This window comes from Physeter macrocephalus, chromosome 16 (assembly GCF_002837175.3).
Source record: "Physeter macrocephalus isolate SW-GA chromosome 16, ASM283717v5, whole genome shotgun sequence".
Lineage (NCBI taxonomy): Eukaryota > Metazoa > Chordata > Mammalia > Artiodactyla > Physeteridae > Physeter > Physeter macrocephalus.
In genome coordinates, this window is record NC_041229.1 from 9,116,065 (window position 1) to 9,124,734 (window position 8,670).

Here is an 8,670-nt window from a genome sequence, read left to right on the forward strand (position 1 = left end):
ATATGGTATTTGTTTTTCTCTTTCTGACTTACTTCACTCTGTATGACAGACTCTAGGTCCATCCACCTCACTACAAATAACTCAATTTTGTTTCTTTTTATGGCTCAGTAATATTCCATTGTATATATGTGCCACATCTTCTTTATCCATTCATCTGTCAATGGACACTTAGGTTGCTTCCATGTCCTGGCTAGTGACAGGCTTTTTGAATCTTTACTGAGAAGTTAAGTTTCAGCTCAATTATCAATATCTATGATTTGGGGCTGGACGGAGAGGTCAGCAAATAAGAAGACTGTGTTAATTTTCTTTGTTAATTTTGTATTTTGCCTTCATTAAATAACATAAGAGCAGAGAACATTTTAGGGAGAAGAGAAATTTATTCCACATGACTGAGTTTTAGGTGTTTGAGATATTCAAGTGGGGATGTCTGATAGGCTGTTGATAGTAGAGGGTATAAGTCTGAGCTAGACACATATAATTGGCAGCTATCAATTTTATAGCATGGGTTCATTTTAGCCAGTATGGATTGATTGCATGTTTATCTTCAGAGCTCCCTGAGGCATGGTACTGACCAGTGGCCAAGGCTATGGAATATATTTTCTAAAGATAATAGTGTTTTATAACCATGGGCTCCTGAACCGTTTTAGGGCAGGATGTACCAGCTTGCCAACACTGTCTGGTAATAATAATTGGATTATAATAATTTAATAAAATTATTATAGCAATAATAATACTTGGTTTTGGCAGAGGCTGGGGGTCTCAACGGTTCAGGCTGGTCTCATAGGTAGACTATGTCTGCAAGACCAGTTCATTATAAAAGGAGCAGACTTGGGACTTCTCGGTACCAAGAAGCTTCCCACATATGCTGGTGGTGATTCAAGACCCAGTGACAAAGTGCATCTTATATAATCCAGTGGTGGGAGAGCAAGGAAGCCCATGCCAAAAATATCTGGACCTCTTTCATTGCATACCCTTCTTGTGCTGCTGCTGTACTTGTGATAAAGCTGTTCTGTGAGTGTAAAACGTTTGAATGTTGTGAGTCCTTTCAACAATTAAATACTTAAGGCAATTAATTCATAATTAACACATCAGTTAATGACATTTAAACCACAGGAGTGGATGGAATTATTCTGGGAAATTGTATGGGACAGGCGGATAAGAAAGGTGAGGTTGGAAATTTGAGAAACTTCATTTAATGATGAGCAGGGAAGGAATATACCTGGTGTACTGTAGATAACATCATGAGGTAGATAAAGCAGGTTTGATATTCCTGTTTACGGAAGAGGAAATCACAGACTGAAAACCATTTTTACTTTTCCAAGGCCACACAACTAGATCTTTAGACTCCTAAACCTGGTTCCTTCACCTACATCACATTGCATCTTGATTAAAACTAGTCTTTAGAAAAGTTCCCTAGAAAAAGCTTTGAAAAGTACATTTTACAGAGGTTTTGTGGCCTTCCTGACCAGTAGAGATGTTAAAAAATAGCAGCGTCTTCACCATCCTGCAATTAGGATTTCTGAGACATCTCTGTCCAACAAAGAAAGTCTGTTGCTTTCTACAAAATTAGTGAATCTTAATTTTTAGGATTTATTTTTAAAAAATCAATTGAGACATCCCCACCAATGCCTAGAATAACCTCCCCTCCATCAAACTGCCTTTAAATAAGGCCATGCTATGGCCTTGCATTTTTCTCCCTCTAGCACAATCTTGGAACATGGTGTGCCCTTAACACACCTTGAAATCATATATTTTACATTGCTAGTGTTAGTGTGATCTGCTTTTTATAGTAGCATACATATTCCTGAGATAAATGTCACTTAAAAATGGATTCCTATTTTAAGAGCCCCAAACTGTGGGCTATGATGAAACTGAGCTCTGGGCAGCTCCTGACTTGGGAAGACTTTGCAGCTCTTTCTGTCACTGAGTAACTCTCCTTTGCCAGTCCTCAAAATATCAGGAGGTTCTTTCTATTTTGTAAATACCTGGTTTATGGAGGTCACACCCAATAGGTACACACCATCTAACATGACTGTCCATTCAGTGTCAACATGAGCAGATTTAAAATGTCAAAAATATACTAAAACCACTTGTGTGAAATCTACATTATTTATCTTTTGGAAATGGGTTTACCACATAGCTATTTAAAGGAAAACTCTTAACAAATTCCTTAATATTTGAAAAAAATAAATGTATCCCTGAACTTATCAATTTTCAAATCTGGACTTCATTGAACCACATTTACACTTCTTTCCATTGAACTTAGTAAATATTAATGAACAATATGTCACTGTGTTCAATACTGGGTGTGCAAATTAAACGGTATTTTGACATACCATCTTGCCTTGCAGTAACTTATGATATAGCTGGAGCTGGGGAAATTCAATCCTGAAACAGTGGATGAAAAGTAAAAGGCAGAATTTGACCAAGTGGATAAAGAGAGATATGCAACAATTCAGATCCTAAGATATTTCATTAATTCAAAATTACTTATTAAAATTATGATAACTGCTCCCCACAACAATCCCATATGTTAGATGTTAATCTCTCTGCTTATAGACTGGGTCCCTAAGGGGCAAACACTATAATCTTACCTGGCCAGTGAGTAATGTGATCAGGACTCAAGTCATCTGACTACAAAGGCTGCTCAGGGCCAACACACTGGCCTTCTCTGTCACATTTACTAATAACTTCCTCCTCCCTTTGTATTGAAAAGTTTCATCCTTAATCCTTGACTTGTGGTTTCTGTGATCACCCCTGTTTACGTGATTTCCCAATGCACATCTTGATGACCTCCTCCTCATGCCCCCATCTCACACAGCTTTTCCTGACCATTCCTCTTAGATGTACTTTCAGCACTTGACAGGTCTAAATCTAGGTCTTTGCCATCTTTACTTCCTTTTTTCATTGTCCTGCGATTGAAATCTCAGTCACCTTTGATACTTGATCTTTCCTCTCCACTCTTCTCCTATGATCATTAATTCTAGCTAATTAATCTGTTAATTCCTCCATCACTACAAACACCTGGAGGCTTAAGGAGACCAGGTTGTCCTAAGAGATAACCAAGTCTGATTCCTCTGAGTCAAGGAAACGTTCTTGTGCTGAGCAGAGCAACAGTACCTACTTTAGAGGATTTTTAAAAACATTAAGTGAGTTAATATGTGTAAAGCACTTAGCATAGTTTTTGGCACATAGTAAGCACTTAAAGATATAAAATATTAGTACTAGTATTAGTATTCTTGTACTCTATAATCCATTGGATGATATTTTTAAGCATGCCAAATCTGCACTTTGGGTAGATTATTCATTTTCTATAAATGACATAATGTATGTAAAATTACTAGCAGAGTGCTTGGTACACAGGTGTTCAATACATGTTAATTACCCCCAATATAGACCTCCAAGTTCCCTTTTCTTATTCTAGGATTCTATGTTAAATACATATACCATTTATGCACAGATTTGCATGTTAAGGAGTTGAAAATGTTTAATAAGAGTATATTGAGATTGAATATAATGCAGAGCCACATAATTCCTGATATTTGTTTTCTCAGGAGCTAACTGAGGCTATTTCAAATAAAGACCTGCCAGCTGCCATCTTTTCCCTTTGGTCAGGTTCTGTGCCTTTTCTTATGAAACTGTAACTTGCACTTGGCCGCCTCTGGTGGGTAGTGATGGTCAATACACTTGGGGCCAACCTCGTGCCACCAGAAATCTGAGGGTTAATTCATGTGCATGAGAGCCGTTGTATTGAATTTACATGTGTCACACATGGAATGACACAAATAGATCATAATTTTAAAAAGATAGAAAAAGTGGAAATAAATAAAGTAAAGCAGCACCATAGAGAGATTCAAGTTTAGGAAAGAGGGCAGTTCTGCAACAAAAGGAATACAGTTAAGAATAGTTCTTCCTACACTGTTTCCTGCTTGGGCTTCATCTGCTCTTCAGGGAACATGACTTTAGTAAAGCCCCAGTTGAGAAGATTTTGAAATGTAGTTCCCATGGCAACGGGCTCTGAAGTGACATAAATCCAGAGAAATCTTGCCTTGGTTGTTCTATTATCCAAACAAGAATCCGCTAAGGCTCCTAGAGAAGTCAACTTTTAATGAAGCTTGGGTCCTCTTTGCTTCCTGTGCCCCAAGGTGCCCCTTTCCTGGGAGGGTCATTTCAGGTTTGTAATAATGATTTATTTTCTTTAACTGTGAGTTGACTACAGTGGGGGTGAGAGTAAGGATTGGAATTTCTTGTAATCACCAAGGCAGTGGCCAATTTCTAAGTGTTAAGATTCATGGTTGAGGCCTCTTGTTATTGAGCTGTGAGCAAAATATATTCCCCGTATGGAGGACTGGCGAGCACCGGGTATGTGCAAGTGTCACACAACACTCACACATGACACCCACACACGCACATACAAAGGACTGACACAGGGATTATAATTGGCTTGCCAAGTGGAGGACAGACAGCTACCAATGAGGTTCTCATTATAAACCCAGTGCATGATGACTCCAAATGCCTCATTCTGACCAAAATGTACCTCTCACCAATTGAGCACTGTCTGAAAGTTCGTAATTAGAGATGTGTTCTTTTGGTTAAAGATTTGGTCTTCATTAAAAATAACACCTAGAAGAGGGTGTGGAATGTTTGTGATCTCCCATAAGCTTTAGTCGACTGTTGATGCATCTGTGAGATCTTTCTAGAGAGTTGGTTCTGACACAGAATTGAAGGTAAAGAAAGCTTAGGACCGTGAGTGTCTGGGGAAAAGGAATTTTTACCGAGACTAGAAGTGGGTACAGAAAGAGAAGATTGGAGACTGTAAAGCAAAGCTCACCTGACTTTGTGATTTGGTCTTTGTGGTACGGTAGAGTGTGGTTATTTGAAAATAAAGCATTGGTTTTGGACAGGAAGTAGGGACAGGTGAAATATTCAAGGACCTTGAGCCTGTCTGTGGATTAAGTTGTGTTGGAAAGATGGGCCTTACATAAAATTTTGAAGAAAAAAAATATTATTTCAGAGCTCCTCTCATTTCTGTCAGCTCTCTTCCTCTTCCATCCTGTATGAACTCCTCTTGCCCCTTTCAGGTTCATCTACCTCTTAATGAGCTTTTTCCCTTCCTTATTCCTTTCTAAATTATACATATTTTATGTATATTTCTTATAACATTTATAAAGCCTTTTCTATGTGTCCGCCTCTTTGCGAAAGTCTTCCATTATTTGATTTAACTCTCACAACAACCCTGTGAATTATTATCATTACCCTCATTCTGCAGATGAAGAGACTGGGAATCTGAGATTAATGAACATGTTGTGAGTTGCTGCAAGCCAGGTTCTATGTTCGATTTAAAGATACATTGAATAAACCTAGTGCCCATCCTTCATGTTCCTGGAGGGATATGGATGTTCACAAAAACAAAGATATGTTGGGAGGAGAGCTGCAGCAGATCTCAGGACAAGGCACTATAGGATTTTTTTGCTAATCTCCATTAGGCTGTGACCTGATGATGATTTGAGATCCTACTCCTTCTGGCTTTTTGGCATTTTCATAGAACATACTCCAAACTTTCTGCAAAATGGAATTTCAGGTACTCAACAAATTCATGATTCACATTTAGTTTTCTGCCTGGAATCAAACAGCTTTGGGGGAGGCTGCTTCTCCCAGGTGGAATGAGGAACACTTTGGTCAGACCTGCTCCAAATACTGTTTTAGGAATACCTTAGCTGGGGTTTCCACAAAAAGCCATGCTGGAGGCAAGGATCTGTGTGCAGGTAGCTTATTTTTGGAAACGATCTCAGGATAAAGGAAAAGTGAAACAGGACAGGATAGAAAACCAATCCAAGGGTGGGTTATTGGGCTGTTTACCCTAATGGGAAATTGAGGATCAATCTCTCTGAGGCCCTTTGAGATACTATGAATAATGAACCACTAGAGACACACAAGAGGGGAGCATTTATTCACTGGCTCTAGGGCGTGTTAACTCCTTTACACTTCCAGGTTTGCACATGCACCAGAATGGCTGAGCAGATTCCCACAGATGTTCCGCAGGTGGTGGCAGAGACATCCTAGCACAAAAAGCAGTGCGTATGTAGTGGTGTAGCTGAGAAACTCTTGTTTGGCTACAACTGCATGCAGCCAGCTGCCAGAGCAACAGTAGAAGCTGAAAGCATAGGCTGAGTAATATGAAATGAGGCATAAAAGGTGTCCAACACAGAGAGCCTGGTGATGGCACCTGAACTCAGGGCCTTGTGAAAATGTTCAGAGTGGAAGGTAGAGGATACCACAGATATAAGGCAAGACCCACATTATATGATTTGTAATGTAAACTTAGAAAGGCCTTTTGTTCCATTTACCTGTTATTTATTCTGAAAGTCAATCCCTTGTCCCTTATCTCATTGCTGTGCTTTGAGTTAAGGCATCTTGTCTGGAATACAAGATGAAACATAATGCCTGGAGGGACTGTGGCATCAAGTCATTGACACCCAATAGCCCATGAGACTAACTGGTCTTTCTCAGCACATCTGATCATGTCATTCACTCTCCTGTTCAAAATGTTCCATGGATTCACACTGCATACACTTTTCCTATCATGACATTCAAGTCTCTCCCTAGTATGACCCTGGGGTGCTATTCCAGGTCTGATGTCCAATTATGTCCTTTACTTGTACTCTGCATTTCAGTCAAGCTAAAGACCAAGTGGGCTTCTTCTGGATAAGCTCAAGACTCTCTTCAACTGCAGAGGTTAGAGACCCATGTTTTATTCCAGACTCTACCACCAACCAGCTCTGTGATTCGTTGGGCCTGAATTTTCCTATCTGGAAGATATGGGGTGGGAGTATTAGATCAGAGTATCCCAAACCTGGCTTAATATTCAGATCACCAGGGGAGATTTAGAAGAGAAAACAAATTATAAAGTCCCCCTCCTGGAAATTCTGATTTATATGTCTGGATTAGAGCAGCAGGGTACCTACTTTTAATAAGCATATACTTACATAATTCAATTGTACAGCTAGGTTTGTGAATCACAGGAGTAGATGATTTTTAGTATTGCTTCAAATCTATGAGGCCCCCAATTAGCTGTCACTGAGCTCAAGAAGATTCTAAGAGTCTGGGACATAGAGGGATAATTTTGTCATGAGAGAGGGGGAGTTAGGAAAAGAGCAAAGCAAGCAAAACAGGGAAACAAATGTTGGTAAGTTCAGTGGGATGAAAGGGGGATCAAGACACAAGGCCTCAGGGTCAGTCTGAGGGTACCAGGAGGCTGAAAGAGAGCTGAGACGACGATGGAGGACAGGGGATATCAAGGAGAATACCAACAATTTAGCAATTTTGGAAAACAACTGTTCTTAACTGATGGGGATTGTTCTTTACTGTCAGGTTCAAATTCTAAGAGATGGAAGGTTTGTTTTTCCTGGACTAGATACTGTGCAATTCCTGTGATAAACTGAAATGTAAGTGGTGGTATGTGGAAAGCCCTCCTCTAAACTTGCATAGCATTTTATTTTATTTTAAATTTTTATTGGAGTATAGTTGATTTACAATGTTGTGTTAGTTTCTGCTGTACAGCAAAGTGAATCAATTATACATATATCCACTTTTTTTTAGATTCTTTTCCCATATAGGCCATTACAGAGTATTGAGCAGAGTTCCCCGTGCTATACAGTAGGTCCTTATTAGTTATCTATTTTATATATAGTAGTGTGTATATGTCAATCCCAATGTCCCAATTTATCCCCCCCCTTACCCCCTGGTAACCATAAGTTTGTTTTCTACATCTGTAACTCTATTTCTGCTTTGTAGATAAGTTCATTTGTACCCTTTTTTTAGATTCCACACATAAGTGACATCATATACTTGTCTTTGTCTTTGACTTACTTCACTCAGTATGACAATCTCTAGGTCCATCCATGTTCCTGCAAATGGCATTATTTCATTCTTTTTTATGGCTGGGTAATATTCCATTGTATATATGTACCACATCTTCTTTATCCATTCATCTGTTGATGGAAATTTAGGTTGCTTCCATGTCCTGGCTATTATAAATAGTGCTGCAACAAACATTGTGGCCCATGTATCTTTTCAAATTATGGTTGTCTCTGTATATATGCCCAGGAGTGGAACTGCTGGATCATACGGTAGCTCTATTTTTAGTTTTTTAAGGAACCTCCATACTGTTCTCCATAGTGGCTCTACCAATTCCATGTGCTTTTTGGCCATTTGTATGTCTTCTTTGGAGAAATGTCTATTTAGATCTTCCACCCATTTTTTTGATTGGGTTGTTTTTTTGATATTGAGCTGCATGAGCTGTTTGTATATTTTGGAGATTAATCCCTTGTCAGTTGCTTTGTTTGCAAATATTTTCTTCCATTATGAGGGCTATCTTTTGGTTTTGTTTATGGTTTCTTTGCTGTGCAAAAGCTTTTAAGTTTAATTAGGTCCCATTTGTTTATTTTTGTTTTTGTTTTCATTACTCTATGACATAAATCAGAGCAAAATCCTTTTTGACTCACCTCCTAGAGAAATGGAAATAAAACAAAAATAAACAAATGGGACCTAATGAAACTTAAAAGCTTTTTTCACAGCAAAGGAAACCATAAACAAGATGAAACAACAACCCTCAGAATGGGAGAAAATATTTGCAAACGAAGCAACTGACAAAGGATTAATCTCCAAAAT